At 35.8% G+C, this 27,707-nt stretch overlaps 2 pseudogenes; both read right to left on the reverse strand.

The window, feature by feature from the left end:
• Nucleotides 1-9,735: 9,735 nt before the first annotated feature.
• Nucleotides 9,736-10,595, reverse strand: LOC129067147 (ATP synthase F(0) complex subunit B1, mitochondrial-like; annotated as a pseudogene).
• A 781-nt stretch (nucleotides 10,596-11,376) lies between these two features.
• On the reverse strand, nucleotides 11,377-27,532 carry LOC129066896 (succinate dehydrogenase [ubiquinone] iron-sulfur subunit, mitochondrial-like; annotated as a pseudogene).
• Nucleotides 27,533-27,707: the final 175 nt, after the last annotated feature.

Here is a 27,707-nt window from a genome sequence, read left to right on the forward strand (position 1 = left end):
TATCAGTCTTAGGCCAGCATATTGAGACACTTCAAAAATGGACTTGGAGGTTTCAAGCCTAATTTTGGTTCAGCCACCTGGATTCTCTTGTTGGATTGACATTGCCCTTGAGAATAAGGGCAATAATCACTTAGCAGGATGCACTTTTTGTTGAGTTCCCCCTACAGTTAACTGATTTATGAGTGTTGAACCATCCTCACCATTTGACATTTGTTTTGTTGTCTTTGACGTTTGTCTTTGTCATTTGACAAAGACATTACAAAAAGAAAAAGAAAATTGCTGACCAATATCCTTGATGAACACAGGAACACAGATGCAAAAACTCTGAACAAAATGTTAGCAATCCAGATTTAACAATACATTGAAAAGATTACATACCATGATCATGTGGGATTTATTCCAGGATGCAAGTATGGTTCAATATCCATAAATCAAGTAACATGATAGATCACACAGGATAAAATTAAATTATATGATCATCTTAATAGATGAAGAAAAAACATTCAACAAAATTCAACATCTTTTTATGATAAAAACTCTCAGTAAAGTGGATATAAAAAAACTCAACATAATAAAGACTGTATATGCTGGCAAACACAGACAAAACTGCAGCTAATACCATAGACAAAGACATTATAAAAAATAGAAGGAAAAATTTAAAACTATGTAATATGTTAAGAGAAACAAATACTCCCCTTTTGCCCATCTCTTTTCTTTACAATTAAAAATAAAATTTCTCAATAAATTTGAATATAATTTCTGATACTAAAATTAGATATGAATCTTTCTTTAATTAAATAAAAATAACACCATTTGTACTTTTACTTTTAATAAATTATTATATTTAGTATTTAAAGCAGACTATCTTGAGAAAAAAATTTATATACTTTATTAGGCAGTATGCAAAGTCTTGCTAAAGTTTAATCTTATAAAATGTGAATTTCATTTTGAAAATCTCAGGTATATAATGTACTCATTAACTGATGCTGCTTTGGAAAAAAATATATACATATATATTTTTTCCTCTCATTTCATGTAAAAATATAATGATAAGGCACATATTAACTAAATATTTTACAAAGATACCGATTATGTATATTAACTGGAATTATTATATAAAAAATTTACAATGTGAGTTTAATAATGAATTAATCTGAACAGATGGTTTTGATTAGTACACTTGGAAATACACTATGAGTTTTAGAATGTCTTTTGAGTGTGGAAAAATTTACATATTTTGTATCTTTTAACACATCTTAGCTCTAAGTTTAATGTTTCATGAATTGTGCCATTTTGTGAAAACACATTCTGTATACATTCCACCAACCCAGTGTAATTACTTATTCCAATCAGATTGCATTTTAAAAACATAATCAGAAGGGAGTTTTGAATTATCCGATGTACAGTTTACTTTCTGGAGGAATATTCTGCATTTACCACGTTCCCTTTGTTGCTCAGTGTTCATTTGACTTTTATTTATTTACTACATTTATTATAAGCATAAATTATGGAGAATTTTTCACCCTTCTGGAGACATTAGCTTCTCCTCATAACCCTTTCTTTAAACTTTATTTATCAACTACTTGTCCTTTTTTTGGGGAGAGATTATGTCAACCATAAAGTCTTTCAAAAATAGAACCATATTTTAAACTTCTTGACCTACTGCTCTGTGTAAACCTTCTTGTGATATTTGTTCTTTAGTATTTCTTTAAGATTGTCCTTTGCTGGATGCAGTTTAAGGCCAAGGCCATAAAATGGCCTGCCAGTGAATTTATACAATTATTTACCGAAGGCCAGTGGGGGAATTTGAGAATGAACTAGAGGAAATCCGGGTTCAAGTTAGACATTAATAAGATTACTATCTTATTGAATCTATTTCCTTTTACCTGGGAGCATACCACTTTAGGTTTTCTTCATTGAAAATATTCATATATATTTTAATTCACAACACTGGCCTGGACTGATCTGCACTTCACTTCACTCCCTTCGCGTCTCGGGCAGGCGTGGCTATGCCGCCACCACAACATCCACCACTCCGACGTCACCAGGCCATGGCAAGGATCGCTTTGCTCCATTGGCTCTCAGATAGACTTAAAGGACAGTGCAGGTATGTTGACTTTTTGTGTCCTTCCTACCCTCAGTTGGAACATTACCATATTTTACAGTGGGCTTTCATAGTTTGTTCTGTCGCCATAACTACTTTCTTGTTTTATTGGAGAGAAAGTGAATCTCCTTTTTCTTGGCAGAAGATGTTGTGGAAATGGAGGACTAAAAGTGTTCTTATATAACCACCTTTAATCAGAAGTTGCTTGAGAGTTTTAAGAGAAAACTTCGATTATTTTAGGAGGTGGAAGAATTGAATAATTATTGGATTCATGTAAATAGTCAGAGCTAATAATCAGCATCTTTTGATAAGTTTCTACCAAATAATATCATTAACATTGGAATAAAATGACCATCTTGCTAATTTTTTAAGCATTGAGAGTAGATGATTTCACTTACCATGTTGTCATGCCCTTGTCAACTTTTGCTAAAATGCTAAAGTCCAGAGATGACCTTAAAATAAGAGGAAAGGTGGTAGAAAGAAAGAAATAAAATGTTAGTGTGCTGAGAATGACTGAATAAAAATATGTGAAAGTTTCTTCAACTATTAGTTTCATCAGCTTCATTTGGTACAAAATTTATGATATAGACTCCATTGATTTCTTCTCTCAAAGGGTAGTGTTCACTAATTTGTCACATTTTCCTGTGGCCCATAGTAATCTTAGATAATTCACAACTATACCAAATTATAATGCTGTGTTTTGTTATGCCACTATTCTAATGCAGCTACAAATTAAATTTTACTGTAAAATAAAGTCTTTTCTAGAATTTTAAACTTTAATTTTATTATAGATTTTAAGTTTATGAATAAGTATCTGCACCCTTTTTTGGCATTGAGAAATTGGTATAATTTTAGTTGGAATAAGATTTGACTTATATTTTCAGGAAAAAGCATGATGGTCTTTGTGATCTCTTTACTTTTTTATTTTTTAATAACTTTAATTCTTTGATCAATTTCAGGTTCACAACAAAATTAAGTGGAAAGTACAGTTTCTATATAGTTCCTACCCCCACATTTGCACAACTTTTTCCTCTACTAACATCCCACACCTGGATGGGTGCATTTGTCATTACCTATGAATCTGCATTAAGAAATTATTTATCACCCAAAGTCCATAGTTTGGATTTGGTTTCACTCTTGGTGTTTCATTACCCTAAAAATCCTGTGTGATCTGTTTTCATGGTTTTGCCTTTTCCATGTCATATGGTTGGAATAATATAGTATATGGTCTTTCTAGACTGGCTACTTTCACTTACTAATATGTATTTGTTTTTTCCCTGTCTTTTCTTGGCTTGATAGCTCATTTCTTTTTAGTGCTGAATATCTCACTGTCTGGATATACTAGTTTGTTTATTTATCTTTATTTACTTTTATTTGTAGTTCTAATTGCTATGGTACATTTGTTACTGTGCATGTTCTCAAGAAAAATTGATGGATTAATTTACATGATTCATCAAATAAAATGTGGCAACTTCCAACCTGGGGAAAAGCGGGGGGTGGGGGTGGGGCAGGCAATGTCTGATGAGTTTTAAAGGAACAATATGAACAATATTTTATGGTGGAGTTTCACTGATAATCATCTATTTCTGATTCTAATAGTTCTAATGTGTATTGTGCTCTTTACATGTAGAATTCTGTGATTAAAACATTAAAATGTACCAAAAGTTATTTTTATGGTGCGGAGAAGGAGGAGAGACAAATAATAATGTTCTGATATATCCTTACTCTATTAAGCAGTGTTTCACATCAATGGTTATTATAGATTTCATTCATTTTTGTAATTAAAAGGAAAAAAACAAAGGTGTTAACAATGTGGAAAAACTTGGAGATAAACAAAAAAAGCAATTGAATAGTTTCATACGATCAATTGTAATAGCAATAAAAATAAAACAACTATTAATTTTCTGCTGCCTCGCCATGCTTCTGTCAATGTACAGTGTGAATCTGTTTATACCTTGGCAGATGGTTCCTCAGGCAATAAACATGGACAAAATGCATTTATAAAGGAGTGTGCAAAAAAAAAAAAACAAAGCAAAACAAAAATATATATCAAGAGCAGAATTTTATGCTTTCTCCTAATGCAGTTGTGGCTCCCGTCCATAAATATCCAGAGAAGTTCTGGTTAGAAGCAGATACCTGTTGACAAAAGATGACTTGATTGCGGGTGGTGAGCACACGATGCGATATACAGACCATGTATCATGGAAATGTACACTTGGAACCGGTTTGATCCTGTTAACCAATGTCACCCCGATAAACTGAATTTAAAAGAGGAATGGAAGTTAGACAAACATTGAAAACCCAACTTGAAGTTAAAATATCAACCCATAAATAAACATCTCTCTAGGCTACGGACTGATGTTTCATGTATTAGATTAGAAGCATAAATTCCTATTCTCTACAGTAATCCTTAATTTAAGAAAACCATGTTAATAAAATACAAACATAATCAGGCAGTTTCAGCCTGCCAATAGCAATGCGCCATGACAGGAGCTAGTGTCACTCTTAGTGAAGGGGCAGTACTCTGAGTAGAGAAAATGGGCCAGAAGGTCCTTTTTGCTGTCTGTCGCCTGCGGGTCACTTTCCAGGCACTGCTGAATTCGCCTTGCATGAGCATCCAGAACTTTCTTCCTTCGTTGGCGTCCTTCCTTTCTCCTCTTTCATTTTTGTAGCCTGCTCCTGTGTGGTCTCTCTTTTATCCATGCTAAAAAATCCCCTTTGGGCAGGGTCTTCACATTCTTCAGTGTGCAGCACTCACAGTTTGTCACCTCAGAACCTTCCTTTAAAGGGTTCCTTCCCCTAAGTTGCAGGGTGAGGGCTGAAAGGGACAGGGGGAATAAAAGGGTTCATTCGATTCCACCCAGGGGTGGCGTTTTGCAGGCAACACCAACTGCCCTATGAGCTTTGAGGTGCCACTCCTTAAGCCTTCCTCTGTGTGTATCCTTCAGTGAAATTACAGCTTAGACAAGAGGAGCTAACGCCAAATGAACTGAAGGAACCAATGTCACAGATTTTAAGATCCTCTCCCTTGATTCACAACTGAACTTGATTTGATGGGAAGTTGGAAAATTCCTTAGCCAATACTTTAATAAATTTAATAACTTTAAATAATGAACCCCTAATGGCTTCTTTAAATAGTTAACATATTCACAGGGTTTAAGATTTAAAAGGTATGAAACAATAGGACATGGAAATTCTCTCACTGAATTCCTTTCTTTGGAGGAAATCAGTATTACGAGTTTCCAGGCAAATCGTTTAAAGGTAGAAGCAAAGGCTTGATTTTTGAAGTCCCAACATGGGGATCCATAAAAGTAAATTGTGCACTGGCTTCAAAAGTATCTATTTTTATCACTTTAGCCAGGAGCATTCCTTAAATCAGGGTAGATTTCTATGGAAACATTCCAGAAGGCCTGTGAAGTATCTTGTCAGTGTATCTGTTGCAACTCTCCCCATCCTGCTTTTCTCCCCCGCCTTTTCTCCCTCTGCTCTCTTAACAGAGGAATTGCCTAATAGAAGAAAGAGTATGGGATTCACAACAAGGTGCAAACCTAGACTTTCATTACTCTGACAGAGTAATCATTTTATTGCTTTTTGTCTCTATTTCTCCACTTGTAATATAGAAAAATATAGCTGTTATTACTTCATAGGCAATAACAAAGTTGCAGATAGGATTATCTCTTGTTCATAGAAGACATTACGCAAACACCCAGCACTATTCAATATATAATTATGTTTACAAATAGAACAGAAGTCAGATGGAAATCTTTGATAGCCCCCATAGGTCACAGCTTTTATATTTTAGTAAGAATGAAAACTCTTCTCTCAAAGGTGATTAAGGGTGTATAACTGGTATCAGGTATCCATCTTCAGACTCAGAAACTTCTGAACAATGCAAAATTCTTTAGAATTCATTTTTTCCAAATGTCTCATTTAGTTTCTGTTAAAAACTTTATCTCCAGAAAAATCATAGGTAATGGAAAAGTAGATAATACAAGAAGACATTAGAAACTATAATACAGATAATGGAGAAAATAAAAAATAGGCATCTTAAGTTAATAATATTTATCATCTTTCTGCAATCTCTAAGTCAGGTATAAGGTATTATTTTACAAAGAGTGCAGGGAGGAGAGATAGCAACTTGTTAATAGGAATCAATTTTTAGGAAACATAAGGTAAGGAACAAGCTCGCCCCTCAAATAATACATGTTTAGCAGTTCAGTTGTCATTCCAGTATTTCAACCTCTGAATGTTCCTTGTAACAGCAATATACCTGTGATATTATTTGCCAACCTAGAAATTACCTTTTTGAATCAGCCAGCAAAACAATAAAACCATCATTGTATCAATGATCTCCATAGAGGAAATTATCATTCCTTGTAGCCAAAAATAAATGACATTACAGTGGTGATAAAGAGTTCAGAATCTATTGCCTCATCACCTGTATGGGAAAAAAAAATTGATGCCAGAAGCCATAGCATGATTTAAATATGTAATTATTTTATTTGATCATATAGTCTCTGTAGTATTCTCAGGGGAAATGTGTGTATGTGTGTGCATGTATGTGTGTGTATCACTAGCTTCTAAACATTTATCAACACTTAAGAAACATAAAATATTTGTTTCTATGCTAGGCAGTCTCTTTATTATAAAAAGAGAAAAGTCAGCTATGTCAGTATTGCCCAAACTACATTTTCTCTCAGTGAAAAGCATACCAGATTTCTCATTTGCCTCTCCAGAGTACTTCAGCGAATAGGGATAACCAGTGAGGCAGTTAGGATGACTAAGTAATTAATAAGGAATGGATCTGCCATTCTCTGAAACAGCTGTGCAAGATTGCTTCAAATCCTGCCAGCAAACCGACTCGTGCAGATGGAGACACCTGCTCTTTCCAGTGGCATTGCTTTGGATGCGCTGGTGCACCCCTTTGCTTCCAGATCTGTTCATATTGATGGTAATTTTAAATTACCATCAATAGTTAAAAAATATTCAAGAACAGAAGTCCAGCCAGACTGTCATCCAGAGCGCTGCACGTTGTTATCTGCTTTCTGAGTGTGAACGACTGTGATCCCGCCAAAGCCTTCACTCGCTTCCTAGAAAAAGAAAATACAATAAAGAACTTGGCTGTCTCAACTGTGAAAGCAATCAAGTGCTCTGATAAAGGATGAAGGAGCTCATGTTTTGGAGCACTTTGTTCTCTCCTTATCTCAGTTCCCTTGTTGCCATGGCCACCTCTCAGCACAGCAGGGCTCCTGCTAACACCACCTTGCCGCTGCATCCCTCCTTCCGGTCCATTTCCCTGTCTAGGCTTTGTGCGCCTCCCACTTCCCCTGACTAGCACCACCTCTCCTCAATTTTGATATAGGCTGGCAAAAAAGAGAGAGAGAGGAGAGAGACATTGAAGATGATAGTTAGTTTCAGTTCAGAAACGAAACTAAGACCGCTAAGTTTTTACATACATTTTGGCCTTGTGTTATGTAGCCACAAAGGGAAAGCAAGATTCTATCTAGCAGGGGTGTTCAAGCTGCGGCCCACGGGCCGCATCAGCCCAAGATGGCTATGAATATGGCCCAACACAAAATTGTAAATTTATGTAAAATATTATGAGATTATGTGACACGATGTATTTAATGTGTAGCTCAAGACGACTCCTTCCAGCATGGCCGGGAGGCGCCAAAATGTTGGACACTTCTGAAGTCTGTACCACACTGTGGGGCCAAACAGTCATAGAGGCTGGGCCCTACCAATTGCTCATTTAATTATATTCATAGTTTTCATTATAAAGAGAAATTGAATCTGCTGGTAATGTTATACCAATTTACACAAGCAGCTGTTTCTGAATATATCCTGCAGAAAAAGGGAAGAGATGGTGGCTAAGGGTAAACCAGGGTTTCAAATACACCCAGTGCCCTGTGTTTTCAGATTTATATGTTCTTTCAGGTAGACAGACGTGTAAAATTCTTGGAAGATTCAGAAAATTTGAAATTCAATGTTATTATAAGAAGGTTATTTAGGATGGCCAGAGTCAAAGATAACCCAGGAGAAAGTATTCAAGACCACACGTGGGTACATTCTCAAAAGAGTTCTGTTCCTTGTTGGTCAGAGTGTCACACAGTCTCTTAAGTTGCTATTTGTCCAACTAAGCAAATTTTGCTGTTGTTATTTTAACAGCATGTCCTCCTGTATTGGTAAAGTCATAATTGTTATTTTATGCTATATTATTTGGTTTGTTAGCGTTTGATTTTTGCTGCTATGCTTTTTAAAAAAAAATTATCTATTTTGAACTACTGGTTAGTCAACAGGACTTGTGCCTGGGGGTATTTGTACAAAAAGCACAGAGAAACAAAAAATAAAAGAGGCTTGCATATTTGTAAGTCTTTGAAGTTAGAGATTATAAAGATTATAGCCATTATCTTTCTGCATTTGTAAGAGAGTCTTTAAGTAAGAAGCATTTCTTCCAATCACCTGACTTTTTTAAAAAAATATTTTTAAAAAAGCTTGTAAATATCTGGTCTTCACATTTAAGGAAAAAGTAAGAAAGCAGTTTATTTTAAAAGGTAGAGTCAGATTTATATTTTTTATTAATAAATCATTAGTTGTTTTATTCAAAAGACCAAGAGCGAAAGGGATTCCCAAACAATCTGATTTGACATATTTATATTCAAGAATAATAAACACAGTTTTACACCAATCACTCTTTCTCCAAAGAGATTACAAAGTTTCCTAAAATCATGATTTTTTGGACTTCAGTACTTTATGAACTGGAGAAAAATGCCATTAAAGTTGTTTAAATCAACTTTATTTTTTATGCCTTTGGAGAGCTGGGCATTCCAATTCAATTTTCTCCTTCTACTTGTCATTTTTCTTAGTGCCAAGACAAGGCACCCATGTACCCTTATAGTGCTCAGTGGAGATGGTAAGGGTTAACATCTTCAAAAACTTTCAGCTTTCTTCTATAGTTCAGTCTAGACACTGAAAGTATCACGGACTCACAGAACAATAATCTACTTTCATTTCCCATGTATAATCTCACCTGGAAATATTTCCTTTAATTTTCAATGATAAAATATATCCACATTTGTGTATATCTTTATAATAGTTTATATAATGCTGTGTCTACATGCTTACTATGCAATAGGGTTGGTACTAAATTGATTAAATTTAGGAAAAAGTTAATTGGATGCTTGAATGAATTTATTGATTGGTTAAGGGAAATCGAGTGATACAACTTTTGCATTCAGGTGAACAGGCGTGTGTTTCGATTCCCTGACATATCTGTTCCCCTCCTGGAATCGTTTCACCCACTCAATTAAGATCTGCTTTCTTTTTCAATTCCACACCCTCTTTCAGTTCTACTATTTCTTTACAATTCAGTCTCATTCCCTTAGCTGACGGTATTGTGACTAACAATAGAGTACAAAAATATTTTTTTCACTTTCCTGCTTCCTTAACACTCTTTGCTATAGCTTTTAGTGTGCACGACTTGATGACAATTTGTCCCTTGATTCTTATTTTGAATATATTCTATTTCTTCTCTCCTCCCCTCCTCCCCCGCCACTGGCCAACAGATTGTTTTAATTCTGTCCTTAGATGGAACTCACACTTTTCATTTGGGGGTGGGGCAAACTGACTCCAGTAGGAGGCGATATAGAAAGCTTTTGTCACAGCCTAGCTTCCGCTCAGTCAGTCAAGTGTTTTTAGCTGCCTCAAACTAGAGCGATTTATTTACATAACTGGCTGTGCTTGGGCCTTCTTTGTGAGCAGCTTTAGATATGCAATGCACTTGGCAATTGTCTCTTTTTCCTGCTGTGCAGAGATGCTCTGCACCTCGTGCTTCTCCACCCAATTTATCATGTGCTCTTGCTCCTTCCGACGCATCATGTTCTGCAGAGATATGGTAGTCCAGGCGATTTTTTACATCCTTGTATATTCTGTGCAGCCGTTCCCAGTAAGTAACCTCCAAGACCATAGCAATGTTATTCCTCTATCCATTAAAAAGGTAATGGCGCTTTTGAACCAATGCCTGCTGGGACTTCTTCGGGTCAATTGCATCCTGGATGCTTTTGATGGAAGCCTGTTTCACTTCTTTTAATTGGGCGGGGTTTTGCTCATTGAGTTTATCGGCAAATTCCCCAATAGAGGCACCATATTTTTTAACTATAAAGACAAGCAGTCTTATTGTTGATATGGCAGAAATGGTCTCTGGAGTAACCACATATATTTCCTTGGACAAGAAATACAGGATAAGCCCAGTTCCGAGCACACAGGGTCCTGTCACACCGGTTTTAGGATAAAGGAACTGGAAGAATTCCTCAGGGACCAGCCCGCGATGAACTTTTCCTCCACGTTCTGGAAGAGGCGGGACAGGGGCGAGGCTTGGCTGCCCAGTGTGAAAGATCCTTGTTGCCTGCAATACCCCTGGACCGAGGAGGGCTGCGTTCTTCGGAGGAGGGGCCGCTACGGCAGCCGCAGAAAGTACCACTCGAGACAGCATGGTCAGCAAGGGGCCGCTCGGAGTTCTTAGCGTCCCAGTGACCTGGACGATAGAATCTGTCAGAGGCAGGAGCAAGATGGTCCGAATATTTTCTATTTCTTAAAAGCGTATTACCATAAAGTTTTCTTCCAAGTACAAATCATGGGGACGTTTCTATAGCTTCGTGCCCTAGGAAACTTGCGCCGTGCTCTCAGAACTCTTGGGCGTGTAGTACATAAACCACTCATGTAATTCTCACCAAGAATTTATATTGCCATAGAAGTTTGTATTTTTATTTTTTTAGTTTATGAAAGGTTGATTGATAAATGACCAGAATAATTAAAATGCAATTACATTTTGTGTATGAAATTGAGCTGATTAATTTTTGTTTAATATTAAAAAATTGGCATTCATATCTCTACTCTTAAACATTTACTTTTCTTTGTGTACTTCTAGCTTTTAATTGAAAAGTGTTGCATTTTTTAAAAAAATCACTCATGAAAGTTTTTTTAAGTGTTTTCCAATTACACTCACATATAGAAAGACACCTCCCCACACACTAGTCTCTTTAGTTTCTATAATTCTCTTTGAAAAGAGCTGGTAGATACCTAAATTTAAAGAATCCAATTTAGTTGATTTTTGAGTCCAGTGATTTTTTTGTTAATAAAGTAGAATACCATTTATTCATTTAAAAAATTTTATTACATATGCTATATTCATGGAATATCAAGATCTTGAAGGAACTTAAATTATACATATATTTAGCTGAGCTAGTTACAAATCACATTTAGTATCAGAACAGTTAAGCTGACACTTTCTTTTCCTTGCAGGTTGCCATTATTTTCTTGATTTCAGCAATAGATTTCCCCAGATTCAGCCCCTGGGAACAAGTGCTTGTGCAGTTCATGATGGTGTGGCAGTGATACAGAGAGAGAGTCTTGCAGCTTGGCTAGGTGCTCCTCTGTGAGGTTGTCTCTGGGTCATTCATCCAGTGATAGGCCTGCATGTGAGCCGCAGCTCTCAAATATTTGTCTTCATTCCACCAGTAGCTAGAGCAGATGGTGCTGCAGCAGATACTGAGGATACACTCATACAGCCCATCTAGTTTCTCCTAGTTTTCTATGTATTGCGGATACTGCTGTTTGCTTTCCTCAGATTCATCTTTCTTCTTCAAATAAGGCTCAATGGCTTTGTACTGAGCACAGAAGTTGCTCAAATCAGGAATAAGGTCTTTTTTCACATACATATGTAGAAGAGGGTAGATTTTGAGTCTTTTCTGAGGTTGGTGTCAGGTCTTCGGGTGCAAGTTTGAGAATTGCTTCATTGATGTTCATTGCTTAAGAGCCACAGATGCCTCCTCTGCATGATCTTTGGAAGGTCAAAGTAGAAACAGTTTCATTCTCAGTCTTGATTAAAGCATCTAATACCATAGGACCACACTTATTCAAATTAATTTCATAAGTTTGCATGTGAGGTTTACTCCAGTTTTGTCTGGATCCCATCGATCAGTAGATGGCAGATGTCTTGATCTGGGGAGCTGGGGCTGCAGCTACCGGGGCGCCGTGGCAGGCTTGCAGGCAGGCTCCGCCAAGGGCTGCCTCCTCCAGTGATTTTTTTAGGAAAAGAAATATTTCATGGTTTGTGTCAGGACGTCTTGTCTCTAGTCCATAATATTTTTCAAAAATTTCATTGAAAATTAATGTCAAATTATTTCTCAAACCTTCAAAAGAATCTTCCTTATAAATACTATAGCAATGCCGAGAAAATGGAATCAGAAATTCCTATTAGTCCTTAATATCAATAAAGTGAATATTATCTATTGAAACAAAGTTTTATTATACCTACAACAGATATTGCATGGTATATTTCTCCTACAAGATATGTGACTTTAACTTTCCCAAATATAATATTTACACCAAATTTTACTTGTTGACAGTCACAGCACACTATTATCTCATAGGTCTTTTTCACATATTTGTGATCAATACCTCCCTCATTTGCAATTATGTGAGTGTTTTCATACATGTATGTATGGGACTTTGGAATTTTGAACTTACTTCATTGGACTAAATAGCCTTATAGCCTGCAGGAAGTTGCAGGGGATAAATATTTGGATGCTTCATACAGTTGATATTGCTTTTGCTTTAGGATATCAAACAATTTCTTTAATATACTTTTTATTTATTGAAATCATTTAAAATAGTGACAGCTAGACATGCTCCCTTCTCCCTTCCTCCCAACAGAAAAGGGACCACTAGCTTTTGAATGAAGTAGGGAACACAATACAAAATAATCAAGGAATACAAAAACGTTCATGTTTATGTATCCTGAAACATACACCTTAAACTGAAGAATCCAAGCGGTTTTCTCCATCATCTCACTTTCATTTGTCTACCCCTCTTCTCCTCTTGCCTCCTTAAATGTTTGTTATCTCTTTAAGTGCCAAGTCATTTCCTGTTCCAAATTTGACAATATACTAGATGCTATCAATGTGGATTTGTAAATAATTCATGGATTTGAAAGCAGTTAAGTTATATAATAAATTAGTATATTTTATTTCATAGTTTTGACTTTGCATATATATTGTACAACTATCATAAATAATACACTAAGCTAGAGGCTAAGATCACAGTGAGGGAAGAAGAAAATTGAAAGATAAAGATATAGTACTAGCTGATGTGGCTCAGTGGATTGAGTGCCAGGCTGTGAACCAAAGGGTCGCTGGTTTGATTTCCAGTGAGGGCACATGCCTGGGTTGCAGTTCAGGTCCCCAGTAAGGGGTGCATGAGAGGCAACCACACATTGATGTTTCTCTCCTGTTCTTTCTCCCTCCTTCCCTTCTCACTAAAAATAAAAATTAAAAAAAAAAGAAAGATAAAGATGTAGCAAAATCAGGAGTCTTCATGGATGAAACTTCTTCAGAAAGATAGACATTCCAAATGAAACAAATGAAGTAAAGGGATTTAGGGGAAAATATTGGGTACAATCAAAATATAGAACAAATCAAACTCAACACTTGCAAGTCAGGAAATGCTATCTTGTCTCCTCATTTAAACATGGGACCCAGCAGCAAAATTCAGGGCAAGATACCCTCCTGAGCCGGGAGGTTTGAGCACAGGATGAACAGACCTCATTGGACTAAATTATGGACTAAATTATGCTGGGACGTGCCCAGGAATTAGATCAGGCCAAACAGAATGGGTAGGTATAGAATTCGGAATAGGTAGGAGAGGAACTGCAGGTTACTAAAGGGGGAGTAATGATCAGAAACTCAAAGTTCAGGTAGGAAATAGGCAGGCCTGGTAAGCAAGTGAATCAGGAACACTTTTAAGGTTATGGAGAAAAGTGGCAGAAACTCAACAGACTGTCGGAATTAAAGCTAAAAAAAAGTTCAAAGATTTTTGGATTAAAAATAAGAGGTTCAGGTACATTCATTAATTATTCATTAAATGCTTATTGAGAATTCTATATACTGGAACTTGGGGAAACAAGAATGAATGTGAAACTGATCTATCTACTAAAGAATTTATTATACAAATGTTTATTGCATTCTAATTTATAACAAGGGCTATGGGGGACACAAGCTAAAATAAATGATAGGCATTATTTTTATTCTTGTGTGGTTTATATCTGCATGACAGCAAAGAATCAAACAGAAATGTGTTAATAGAGGCATATATAAACTGCCACAAGAAGCCCACACATTTATCAATCTTAAAAAAATAGAAGGGAGGAGTTTGCTGGGTATATGGCAGGCTACCATTGCACCTGAAACTGTGGTGGATAAAGTGTGACCTCCATATGTATTTATTGAATAAATGGCAGAAACAATATACAAATAAGGTGAGGGTGAAAATGGATAAAAAAGAAGGTCATATCGACATATATTGGAGTAAAAATAATGAATACAATAATTAAGAAACCAAGATTTTCTGAAACAACTTTGATTTAAAATAGCTTGTCCTGTTGTCTCCAAAATATACTTTTGCTTGCCAGACACAAAGTGATGTTTTGCTTTAAAATGTGATCATTTTAAGCATGTAAGAAAGAAAAATTAGGCTGGATGCCAAGCCAACTGGCTTCTGAGGCAGGATTATTCTGAGGCAGGGCTCGCTTGGTCTGAGACAGGAGACCGGTACCTGGTATGAGCCTGCAGGTGGAGACGGGCAGAAACACCTGGGCCCCAGAAGACCAGAAGGCAGGGGACACAGTCAGTGAGAACAGAGTTCAAGATTCACTGCTAGTTTGCCAGCTGCCTGGTTCCTCCTGCTTTTATTTTTTCCCCCTTTGATTACAGCTTAAACACTTCCTTATTTTAAATCATGACTAGGTTGTTTGGGAGTTTAAACATGTAACTACTGAAAAAATGATGTTTTGATCCTCTCTTCACCATCCAATGCATAAAATAATGACTCAAAAAATGTGCTTAGTACCATCAGTAACATTCATCAAGGAGAGCCCAAGGCTCTACCCAGAATTCTTCACAATTTCTTGCACCATTTGTTCATAGTTTAATTAGATTAGCAAGCAAATTATTGTCAATTACAGTTTCTGACAAAAGTAATCGCATAAACAGACACTATCTTGAGATGAGTTCTTTATGCAATAGATGATTTTCATTCTCCCACAACTCACTCCTACAATATTTTCAAAATTAAAATGCCACACACTAAGGTACATCATAGTAATGCATCAAATGTCATTTGCTGTTTCTTCTTGCATTTCATTTTTAATGTCTGCAATAGAAATTACTGAGTAGCTTAGGAATAATAGTATAGAAATGAATGTTCTTGCCTGAGCCTGTGATATACAGTCGTGGGGAGAGGAATCCTAAACAATATTTGATTAAAATATTAGAGGGTTTATCTTCTGAGATTGAGGATGAATAACCCTAAATATAGAAATTAAAAATACGCTATTACAATGGAAGTCTGTTTTGGTTTATCTTAATATTTCCAAAACACTAAAATTTTCAGCAGTAAGAAGACTAACCATGCCAAACTTAAAAAAAATTTTTTTCTCTTCATCGTTTTAGATATATGTGGATCTTATTTAATATTAGGCCAAATCAGCACATAGAAAACACAACTGGTAATTATTAAAAATGTCCTCAGATGGTTCTAAAGCCATAGTAATAAGTAAACATTAGAACTAGATTTAAATCTTTCTGATTCATCAATGACTACTCATTTTGGTGAACATGCTCCTGAAAGTCAACCATCAGTGATGAATTCTCTCCAAATGACTTTTTTCTAAGGGTGTCATCCCCTCCTGCCTTTGTAACCAAGATAGAAACAAAATTTGTAAGCAGTAAAAACCCAGATTTTGTGTGTGTTTCAGTCTGCATAATTTCTATTGCCCTATCTCGCTCATCAATTCTTTCTTCCACTGCATTGCATCTACTGATGATCCCATCAAAGGCATTCTTCATCTTTGCTACTGTGCTGTTTATTTTTACCATTTTGATTGAATTTCTTTTTTATAGTTTCCATCTCTCTGCTGAGTTTCCCCCATGTAATCATGCATGCGGTCTACCTTTTCAGTAAAGACCTTTAATCTGTTAACCATAATTATTTCAATTTTCTGTCATATACTTCCAACATTAGTGTCGTGATTGCTTTGTCTCTTGGTAGTATGTTGCGGTAGCTTATCTTTTTATATGCTTCATAACTTTGGTTGTTGAAAGTTGTTCTTGTATAGCATAGTAAAGACTGCGGTGAGTAGCTTTATACCTGGAAATGGGTGCACTTTCCTTTCACTGAGGCCTTTAGTGAACTGAATTGATTTACTCTTAAGCGTGAATTGGGCTGAGTTTGTGGGTCTTTTGTTGCTATGGTTACTCTTATTGCACCACAGATTCCAAATTTCTTGGTGTAATTACCTCGTGTTTACAGTAGGGACTAATTTTCCAGAGGTTTTTGTTTTGATTTTTTTTTCCATGTCTGTTTCCCTGTTACCTTTACATCTTTTCTTTGTACTGCATGTCACAGATGGTTTGTCTCTAGCAGGATTCTTTTTCCATTTTAAGACTTTATATTTTTTAGAGATGTTTTAAGTTCACAGCAAAATGGAGAGGAATGTAGAGATTTCCCACATGCCTCTTGCCCCAACCCTTGCCCCTACAAATGGCATCATTTGTTTCCAAGGATGAATCTACACTGAAAAATCATAGTCACCCAATGTCCCGAGTTACCTTAGGGTATACTCTTGATGTTATACATTCTATGGGCTTGGACAAGCCTGTAGGGATCATTATAACATCATACAGAGTATTTTCACTGCCCTAAGAATCCTCTCTACTTTGTCCATTTATCCCTCTTCCCACCCATGAAAGATTATTTTTATTTTATGCCTATTAACCTGGGAGGCAGGGGTGGGGGTATCCTGTGTTCTAATAAAACCTCAGTTTTAGAAAAATACCTTCCCTCAGGGATAGAGCTTTTTCCTCTTCTTTTTGCTCACCTGCAAGGGATTTCCACCAGTGCCCTAATGGTAACAGTTGTTTCTTGTCCTCCCAACGGATTACTGTTCAGTAAGGGAGATGAGGGTATCTCAATAGTGTTCTCCTCCCCAACCTCCACTGACAACTTCTGTTGCCCTCCTCCTTCTGTTCTGCAGCATGAGGGAGGCTTTCTTAAAATTCTTCCTGTGTGTCTGTGTGTGTGTGAGCACTGGTGGAGTCTGTGGACAAGAAAGCCACAAGAAGATAAGCACATCCATTATAGTTGTAGCCTCCAGGGATTCACCTCTCTCAGCAGCGTTCCCGTCAGTATGCCAAGCATCCTAGTTGCCCTCCTAGTAGACCCTGGCCCTGAGCCTAGGGCCAGCTGTAGTATGTGGGGTTTTGACTTTGTATAAGAAGGATTTCACAACACTGGTCCAAGTGACTATGAGGACACTTTTTTTTAAAGTTAGGGACAATGAAGCAAGGAAGGGCTTAGCATAGAAGATACAAAAAGAGAGCCTAGGCTGAGCTGCCTTGGCTCACTGGGAAATCAGAGAAAAGAGGGTTTTGAGGACAGGTTTGGAGTGTAGACTGGGACAAGCTGCCAGCTGCCCATTGCCTGAGAATTTAGAAGACCAGCGCCTGTAAAGAAAGAAGTTGGAGAAGGAGAAGGGAATGGCGCAGGCTGTTACCCTGACAGAGAGCGCTGGCCCTGGGTCCTTTGTCTTGCAGGTGGGAACCTCTTTGCAGGCAGGAAAGAGCTTTTATCTCTTTCTTACAGGTAGGAATCTTAGGAGAGGTTGCAGGGGAGGGTTTCAGTAGACTATTCATCCGTTCTCTGGGTGTGCCCTTTTAGGGTCATGGGCTCCTCTGATTGGTCACTGACAGGGCAGGGGGTCTTTAGTCCTGGCAGGTGGTACTGCCTTGCCCACCTGATTTTGTTGCTCTTCTGGGCCTGGAGCTGAATCACAACTGAGGCCTAGATGTGATCATCTCTAGGGAGGTGACCTTTTGTATCTGGCTGTAAATTGTTTGCCCATTGTGTTCAACTGTCTCGGTTTCACTATTCCACTTGCCAATGAATTTTCTTAGCTTATCACTTTCCTGCCTCACTACTGCTGATGCCTGGCTGTATCTTGCCCAAGAAAACCACTGCTTCAATCTCTTCTCTCCCTGCCTGACTCTCCTTAGATTTAGGGCCAGTTGGCTGCTGTGCATTGTCAGCACTGAGTGGATTGAAGAAAAATTATGAATTTGGTACTTGTTTGACTTTTTTTCCACTGCAAGATTGGGAACATCACTCTTTGCAGCTCCCTACATCTTCGAATGAAAAACAAAATAAATCTTTGTTTTTCAAATTTTTTTTATTGTTGTTCCATTCTTTGAGTTTTTACATTTTTTGTTAGTTTCTTTTAAAATTGCTTCTGTTGACTTGCTATAAATATATAGTCAGACAAATAACATAATATTTCAGTTGGGATGCTAAAAAAGAGCACAGAAAGGTAAATAAAGTTACAATGAAATAATCATTAAGCAAAATTTTATCTTCCCTTTTCCTTTTCACTTAAAATTATTAAATTTCAGAAATATTTATATACACCCACAGACATACTCATGCACATAAACAGTAAGAGGCTAAACACAAAGTGTTGTCATGTGCTTAAGGGAAATATGGTGAACAAATAAATGTTATTTTACTTACTACTAATTTAATAAAGTTTTTCCCCAGAGGAGCAGAAGTCACTTTATGTTTACAAATTTGTTTTTATATAGCTGTTAAGAGAGGCACTGAGAGTCCTTATCATCTGAGTGTAGACTTGGAGAAGTTTAAAAAAGTAGCTTGCCCCAGGCCAAAGTCAAACAGTGAGTCTCTGGAGACGCTGGTCCTGGTTCAGTGAATTGTTCCTTTCAGCTCCTTCTCTCCAAGTAAATCCTTAATTAAAATTCTTGAATTTTTAAATCGTGCCATGTATTAGTGCAAATATTCAACCATCTTTTTCTCTATTTTCTTTTTGGTTTTTACAAGTTCAAAATGCTCTGCTAAATTTTTTCTCCAAAGATGTGCCTTATATAGAAAGCAAAGCTGAACACTTAGGAGCCCTATCTGTGGACAGGCTGCTTTGACATTGCTGGAGGCTAGTTCATACTAACTTGGTGAGTGGTTGTCGCCTAGTTGTGTAGCAGAGTATTCTACAGAGCAGTACTTCTCTGACTTCCTGTGCATAGTAACAACCAAACTCTTGTCAAAATGCAGATTCCAATTCAGCAGATGTGGCAAAGCCAAAGGTTCTGTATTTCTAAAAAGCACCCAGGAGATACTTGTTTGTAAAGCACAGTTGAGCATTTTAAAATACAATTGGCCTCGCTTTTAATGATTCTCAAACTGAAGGCCTGTGAGAGCAAGTTAACATTTGTGGTCTTTAAAAGCTCCAAATGCTACAGTTGACATACAATATATTAGTTTCAGGTGTACAAACTAGTGGTGAGACATTTTTATAACATAAGAATTAATTACCCCAATAAGTCTATGTCAACTGTAATTGAAAAATTTAAAAAAGAAGAATATAAAATAACTGGTTAATACATTTACAATGATTACATGTTGAAATGATAATGTTTTGCATATACTGAGTCAAATAAAATAGTAAGAAATTAAAAATAAATTAAACAAAAGCTTCGAATGTGATTCTATCGCACACTAAGGATAAGAATGATTTTAGAAATGTGTGCAAAGAGTCTTGTAGAGCTTAATTTTGTTACCTAATTTGCATAATGATGAACTATGACATGATAAAATAATATATTATTTTAAATTCAGATGTTCATATAGGGTTTTTAAGCAAGACTTTGTTTTAGAATTCTGCAGAGTAAACGGAGGCAATCTGGCTTCTTCACCCAGTTGTCTGGGTAACTAGGGGAAGCAGTTTCTCACAACCTTGAAGGGGTCTGATAAAGTAGTGTTCTCGTAGCCTTGAGACTGGGTCTCACAGCCTTGAGTCTGGGTCCCATAAACTGCTCCCATAGCCTTGAGTAGGATCACATGGAAAGTATGAAGCTCTGTTGCATAAGGTCTGTTTGAACCTGCCAACTTTGTTTGTTTCTAGCAGTTAAGGGGGTAGGGACTCCCCACTGGGTGCCATGCAAAGAGGACAGGTGACACGCAGTGTGATACTTAGCTTGCAGCATGCGTGGCTCGCCCACCCTTAAATAAAAGCATGCCAGACATCCCAGCGGCTCCGCGAATGTTCTTCATCTGCCTGAATCTCGTGAACCTGTCAGGCCTTGAAAGCTTGCAACACAAATTCCTCTCATTAAAATGGGACGCTTTAGATGTTCCTTTTGTGTTTGTAAGAAATACATTGGTCTTTGAGGTGAAACATTGTAAAGTTCTGGTAGTTTAAAATGTGTTAAGAGTGACCTGATTAAGTTCTATATTATAATCACGAATCTCTGACTTCACAAAATTTCTACCATCAGTATTTAAGAGAGTTTCCTTGCAGCCTCCCACTCAAAGGGAGGTTCTTTTTGTACTAAAAGTCCTGCTCTTTCATTGCCGTCCAAAAGGGCCTTAGAGTTTCTCAGTTTAAACAAATGTTAGGCAGCTTTCTTTCTGCCTCTAGGCTCCTGACCGCCCTTATTTTGGAGCACTTACTTTAGAAAACCTGTGATTGTAAATTCTTTCTAAGCCCTTTCAAGATATATATCTTATATATATTTTAAAAAGCCTCTTGCCAGTTTTACAACCGAGGATTGTCTTTTTCAAGGACCTGGGGCTCATACTTTTCAAACCTAGTCATCAGGCTTCCCCCTCCCAGTTTCTGGAGACATTAACCTCAGTAAGCACCTGGCCACATGTTGTGAAACTACTTCCTATTGTACAGCTATGAAAACATTTCCTTTTCCTTTGAGTAAACCCAACTAGCAAATGGATATGGCCTTTGATCCCACACCTCAACTCTTAAAATCTCTCCCACCCTTATTTCAGCAGAGTTGAGTTCAGGCTGAACTCTGCCCTCCCTACCTTATTGCAATAGTCTTGACTGTCTTCCTTGACTGTTAAACTCTGTCCAGTATAATTTTTATTTTGATACCACCTTGACATTAAACTTCCAAACTGAATTTAGGAAGCAATCTGTTTCCTAAACATTTCTAACAGAGAAACTATTTGGTCCCTCCTCTCTTCCTCCCCATCCCACTCTCTAATAGCCTTGAGAATCTTTCTTGAATAATTGAGTAACTGATGGGTCTCATCAAAATGTAGGTTTATAATTTATAACATATATATGCTAAATGTATATAAGTATTTAGCATATACATGCTATATATGTATTTAGCATATACACGCTATACATATTATATATGAGCTAAATATATGTATTATATGTTTATCTATATATAAATTATATGTATATGTACATATAACATATATAAATTATCTAGATATGTACATATAATATATATAAATTATCTACATATAAATTATATGTATATATTATACATATATTTATATCACCTATACAGCACCTATATATGAAAAATGATTGGGTGCTCTTTACCTTAGTTGAGTGAATCTATACTATAGCACTTACTTAAATGGGCATGAACTATAGAAAGGACAGTGGTTATATATTCAGACCTCTATGTGAGCTTTTTAATCACAAGTTCCTTTGTGGAATATGGTCGATCAGAATCCTTTGTCAGATGTTCAGATGGGTTTGAGTATGTTTTTTTCATAAAGGTGCTCAATGGGGCTTGTATCTCTTCAACTGGCAAAAAGGAAAAGAAAAACAATAGTCCAGCTATGACAGGTGGCCATAGTTATTTTTGTCAGCCAGTGTTTTTTGTGTTTTTTAACACTTATTTTACCTATTAGACTATAAACCCGTGAGGGAAAAGACCCATCTGTTTTGTTCTCTGTTTGTAAACAACATCTAGTACAAACAGTGCTAAATGTATACAAACAAAACAAACTTACAGTGGTAACACACTAAATACGCATTAGACATAGCTAAAGAATTTGTACGTAAAATTTTAATGGCAATATAAATTTTTTAGTGTCTCGCAAAAATCCAGCAATGAGAGTACTATGAATTTGGTGAGATTTCACGGGAATTCATTTCCCCAAAGATATTTGGAATGTTTGCTGCTTTAAATACCAGAGACCAGCTTCCCCAAACCTTACAATTTCTAGGCTGCTTTCCAATCTTGTACCAATAATAGCCACTAATGTTTATAATACTCTAAAAATTCAATTTAATTAAAAGATCTATGGAATAAATTCTGTCCCTAGAACTTATATTTTTATCAATTTACTTTGTTGACTTTGTTAGAACATTCTATCACATAGAGTCTCTTGCTCTCCACCTAATTACACTATTGTCATGTTAAATAAATTCAATAATAATAGCATAACAATTATTGAAAGTAACTGTTTTCGACACTATTTTAGGCACTTTACATGTATCAGCTAATTCAGTCTCAGCAACAATCTTGTGAGGTAGTACTAAGTTTAACACCATTTTACAGATTGGAAAACTGGGCTCAGAAATATCAATTACCATTTCAAAGGTGCAAAACTTCAAAATGGAAAAGCTACAATTCACAATCCAAACCCAAACTTATTTTATTCCGAAGCTGATGCTTTTAATTCTTTACTATATCATGACTTAGGAAAATTATTAATTTATGTAACCAAAGTCAAAATTAAAATTGAATAAAACAAACTAATTAAGAATAATAGAATAGGTATAGTCATTTTTATTGATCCTTTTAAATAGCATTTCTTAAACTTTTAAAAATAAATTCTCAATATTATCTTCTAAAATTTCAATAATACAGCTATTGGGAAGTATTTTTATCTAATTTACCATGATTATTTGTTATAAAAGCCAGGTTCTTTATTCATTATATATCTCCTTTTATCTAACTTCTCTTTAAGAAGCATTTGACCAGAAATTTATTTGACACAGCTGAGAACTCTATTAAGTATTCAAAGGTTGAAACAGGAAATAGATAATATTCCATGACAATTTACCTATCAATTTTCTTGGAATCATTTAGTGCCAGAAGAGGAGTTCAATTAATTTGTTGATCTTGCTTTATCTTTGTATTGTTAACATTCAAAGATGTCCTTTACTTCCAGGTTCTTAAACACATACACGCTTAAAATCTGTCTGTGATTTTTGGACACCATGAAGTTGTGTTATACCCAAAATGTTTATGGATTATATAGAAAACATAGGTATCATACATTAAACCTTTATTTTAGAACTTCATTAGAATTGACCTCGCTGTCTAGGACTATTTCACTAGTCACCTGCTTTCTCATTCTTCTGTGTCACTCCTTTAATCATTCTTCCTACTATAGTGTTCTCTCATCAACTACTACAATGCAACTCATTGCTGGCGGTATAGTAAAAGCATCTGGGAAATGTTTAAGGTGTACAGATACCTGAGCTCGATGCCAGAAAGTCTGTTCTGATAGGGCATAGACATTTAACAACTTCCCAAATAAGTCTAATCTTGACTAGGATCCAGAAACTCTACACTTCAACCAGAGTCAGTCTTCTGTTGATGTACTTAAGGTGTTTACCCAAACACTTCTTTTGAAGAAGAACTTGTATGGCTTACAGAAATATATTTGAAAACCACTGCAGAGTTGGATATGCCTTCTATGTGACATCATGGAAATTGATCCAATATACTTTGAAAAGTATGGTACTAAATTGTGTGTATCTGACTCCATTATGGGTCTCAAGAATAGAGCCATGCCTTAATCTCATTGCCTTCCTCATTTGTGAAATTGGATCTTTTTAAAGTCATTGTCATGATGATTTTTAAAAAATCGTGTATAAAGTGCTAAAACATGGTGAGTGATTGATAAGTATTTATTTAAGTGTATATTTAAAGGTAGAGACAAAGTATCCTAGATAAACAATACGATTTACTCCACAAATAATGCATACTTAAAAACAAGAAAAGATTTCTCCTTTTATTTCTATCATTTACGGTACTAACTGAAAAAGCTCCCTCTGTGCGAACCCACCCTTTGAAAAAAAGTTCTATATAGGGCTGTGACATAGCCATATGCTAGCAACTTCTGTTACATGCCCTATTCTCACCTCCCAGAGGACATGTTCCTCATTTTTTCAAGGTTCCAACACCTCATTCCAGGTAACCCACCTGTAAGAAATGCCCTCTTTACCCAGCTCTGGTCTGACATGGTGATTTGGCATCCTAGTATGCAGATGCTTAAATCACTGCGCCTGCCTCCAGCAAACCCCCCAGCCTCCACTTGTGGACACAGTTCACACTTTATTTGAGCTTCCTCACCTCTCCTGGGTTGGTCTTTGCTGGATGTTTTCATCTCTTCACTTGGGCTCTAACTCCCTGTGCTGTCCCTTTGTGGGGCCCCCTAACACTATTGTTAGGCTTCAAAATTAGACAGCAGCCTGCTCTGTCTTTCTAACCCCACTCAGGCCCCAACACCTCACACTCACACAGGGCCAGCTTTCCAAGGGGAGGGCCCTTTAGAGGTGCCATCCCCTCTCACGAACACGCCCCTCTCCCCAGCCAGCAATGCTTAGGCAGAAAAAGGGAAGAGGAAGAGCTTCAGTTCTTTTAAAAAACCATTTCCTAGTATGTTTTGGTCACAAAGTGACTTACTGTATTTATATATATGTTTACTCTTGGAGAATTATATTTACTGGAAAAGAAATGTTCGTTTTTAAAAAATTTTATAAAGGGCCAAGATCAAGTATATATATTTTTTCAGTCTGGGGTAGGGAATATAAAAAATGAACTTGGAACACCTTGTAAAAATAATTAAAAATAAAAATAACAACAATAACAATGAAGAAATATTGAGAATGGCACAATTAGAAACATCACCACTTTGAGGAGCCATCAATATAACAATTGATGTCTTTTACTTTAGTCATGCTTTGTATCTAAGGGAGTGTTCATATGAGTTATATGATATTTCTTAAGATTTAAGAAGCTGATAACCTGGCAATTGTTATTTCCAAACTTGAAGTTAAATACTTTAGGTGAGGATAGCACCCAAATACCAAATCAAATCAGATTCCAAAGACTGAGGAGATTTACTTTCAGAGCTCAAAATTTATTTTAAAAGTTAGAGAAAATAGTGCTTCTGTATTTGAAATAATTTTAAATTTTAAATTAATATTATAATTATATATAATAATATATAATTATATATTTCAAATATAATTATTTAAATTTTAAATTATTTTAAATAATTTCACTTGCAAAAAGCTTTCCATGATACTGTACCCAACAGAAAAACACAGAAATTAGACACTCCATTGTAAGGAAATAAAATTGTATCAACACAAATTCAGCTTTAATGTTGTATACTTAGAACTTGCTTGGGTACTTCGTATATCATGTTTCTTGACTCCAGTCACTTTTGTTTGCCCTGAGCACAGACCAAAGCAAACTCCTTTCAAGCATTAAGTCAACCTCTCTGCTTCCTAGTCTTATTTCTTCCCTGCCATCATCACGAATGGGTGTTGCTCTATTCTGTCTTCTGTTCGTAAAGGTTAGATTCATGGATTCCTGTTTCCTTAATTCTAAATTACCTTCACTCCAGTTGTTATGCAAAGCCATTTACTGTTGCATCAGCTTCCACCTTCAAACTTATTTGCTAAAGCCCAAGATAGTGCTCAGCAAACCAGGGCTTGAGGCTACCAGGGATCCTCTCTTAAAATTTAACAGTGGTTGTAAATGAAATTTTCCCCCTGTTACACATGTACCATGAATGAACGGATATGGTGGCTCATGCCTCTGTTACTAGCTGCTTAAGAAGCAGGAACTGTAAGATTGCTGAGCTCAAGCATTTTGGCTTGCAGCGTGCTCACACTAAATTTAGCAACATTATGACATAGAACCACCGTCTTCTCATTCAGTTGGAGAAAAAAATGCTCAAAAAGATGCTTCAGCTCAACCATAGCAACTTCAGTGCACTATTTTTAAAAATCCACTTTTTTAAAAATAGTATTTTATTTTCAATATACATGTTAAATTATTTTTTCATTTAATAGTGCTTATCTTGGAAATTTATATGATACAAATTTATAAGATATCTTGGAATTATATATATTAGTTAACTTATATTGTAACTGATGTTTTGTAATATAATTTTCTGTATTTGATTTATACTATATTTTATATTTATATATTTGTGTATCATATTTTATATAATCATTTTTATTTTGTATTTGATTTAGAATATTTATATATGACTTATAATGATATTTAATTCAACTAATTTTTATTTGGGCACTTGTATTCTGGGCACTTTTAAATCAAATACTAGTATTACTATTGGTATTTTGGTGTTATAGGAATGAATACAGACACATGCACACACAGACAAATACCCTTGTTGTTCTGTTCCAGTACTGGAATTCACCAGGGGGGTAAATCTTCCAGGATGGAAACAGAGCAAAACTCACTCATTAAAACACACATGTTTGGGAATGACCATTGGAAAGAAATGAATATTTTAATAGGATTTTCTTTTCTTGGTGCCTTCAGATGTCTCCTTAAGATCATATATAAGTAAGTCCAAGATTCCCACAAGAACCTAATAATTTACACAAACTACAAATGTTACTCTCTGCCAGGTTAGCCATCTTTTTGCAACAAAGGTATTATTCATTTACTAAGAGAACAGTGAAAAGATTGCAGCTAAAATTGCACTTGTATATGTTGTCAACAGAAATACTTGGAGAAATCTTTAAGGAAAAGAGCTGTATTTGGATAATAGTAGAACTATCAAATGGTAACAGTCAGGTCTGTCAGAATGATGTATTTCATTTATCAGAGACAATAAAGCATGAAGCTCTGTAAGAAGAGAGAGGATTGACTTATACAGGAGAAAGATAATATGATAAAACACAGGAGTCCATAAATTGATTGAGCTTAGATTTGCTGACATTTTTATTTTACTTTAACAATGGATTCTATTACCCAGGAGTATACTTATATCACAACAACATTATTTATTACTACTATATTGTTAATATTAGTAATGACTGACCTCATTTTCCAAGGTGTGATTCAAAACATAAAAGGTAACAAAGTATTCCTAAAAAAAGCTAAAATGAAAAACTGAGAGAGTGATCTTTGCCATTTATCACTTCAAATTATAGTGCATGTTTCCAGTATTTGAATTGGCAAACATAATAGCTCAGGAAATAATTGGGTAATTAATTGAATAATTAATAATAATAAATTAATAATAAACAATGATATTAATGTCTGACATTTACTGAATGCTTAGTATGTGCCAGCACAATGATATGCACTTCACATGGATCATTTACATTAAATGGTCTGAACCTAAAGTATTATTATATCAGATTATAGATGGAGAAAGTGAGATACAGAGATATTCAAAAGGTTTAAAAATTGTTCATTGTTTTAATAGCTTACCATAATTGTGAATAACTGAATCAAAGTATGACCATATTCTGCCATCAGTCATGTTTCCTTAAAAAAATAACCTGAAACTCAGACACCATTCATGAAGTTTTGGACAGGAAGCATATAAGATATGATTTGTCACCAAAAAAAGAAAGAAAAGAAATATTCTTTCACTTTGTTAAGATGTGGCACATACGTTGATCAAGGGCTCAAAATCACCCTGACTCTCCACTGTA

The sequence above is a fragment of the Pteronotus mesoamericanus genome, unplaced genomic scaffold (assembly GCF_021234165.1).
Source record: "Pteronotus mesoamericanus isolate MK-2021 breed Mesoamerican mustached bat unplaced genomic scaffold, CSHL_Meso_final contig_20, whole genome shotgun sequence".
Lineage (NCBI taxonomy): Eukaryota > Metazoa > Chordata > Mammalia > Chiroptera > Mormoopidae > Pteronotus > Pteronotus mesoamericanus.